Genomic DNA, 594 nt, shown 5'->3' on the forward strand with positions numbered 1-594 from the left:
CAGTCTCATTCATTTGAAAGAATTGATTTGTTTGGAAGATCTGCACTGTATATAGTAAAACGGATACTTTTGTCTTTTATTCGTTTTATAGTGAAATAGTAAATCTCCAACGGAGTTTTTGTACAATTAATTATACTCATCTACTCTGGTTTTGTTCTTAAAGATGGGATTTTATCAGGCATTTCATCCTAAAATCTGGCAATGATTTTCGGGCGTTGATTTTAAATCTGGCATTGGTTTTGTTAGATCGGCTCTACTGTTTGAGATAAAGTGAAAATTAAATTTCAATGGTATACACTATAAGCAGTATAAAAATCACACAGCGCAGCCCCAATATAACCTAAAACCATAAAAATTTCCGTAGAACATTTTTTTTGAGCAGTGTTATCGTTATTACTAATCGTTGATTAATTATGGCATGAAAAATCTAAATAGTTGATTAATGATAATTGACTATTGTACTCAATCCAACGGAGTTTTTGGGACGATTAGTTGTTAACACGAATTGTTAATTAGTAACGACATAATAAAAACCAAATCGTTAATTAATCGTAAGGTAATTAATTAACGATGATTAACAATAACTAAATACAA

The sequence above is a fragment of the Pholcus phalangioides genome, unplaced genomic scaffold (genome assembly GCF_987345545.1).
Source record: "Pholcus phalangioides strain wild (caught in Gottingen) unplaced genomic scaffold, Ppha-v1.0 ptg000003l_1, whole genome shotgun sequence".
NCBI lineage: Eukaryota > Metazoa > Arthropoda > Arachnida > Araneae > Pholcidae > Pholcus > Pholcus phalangioides.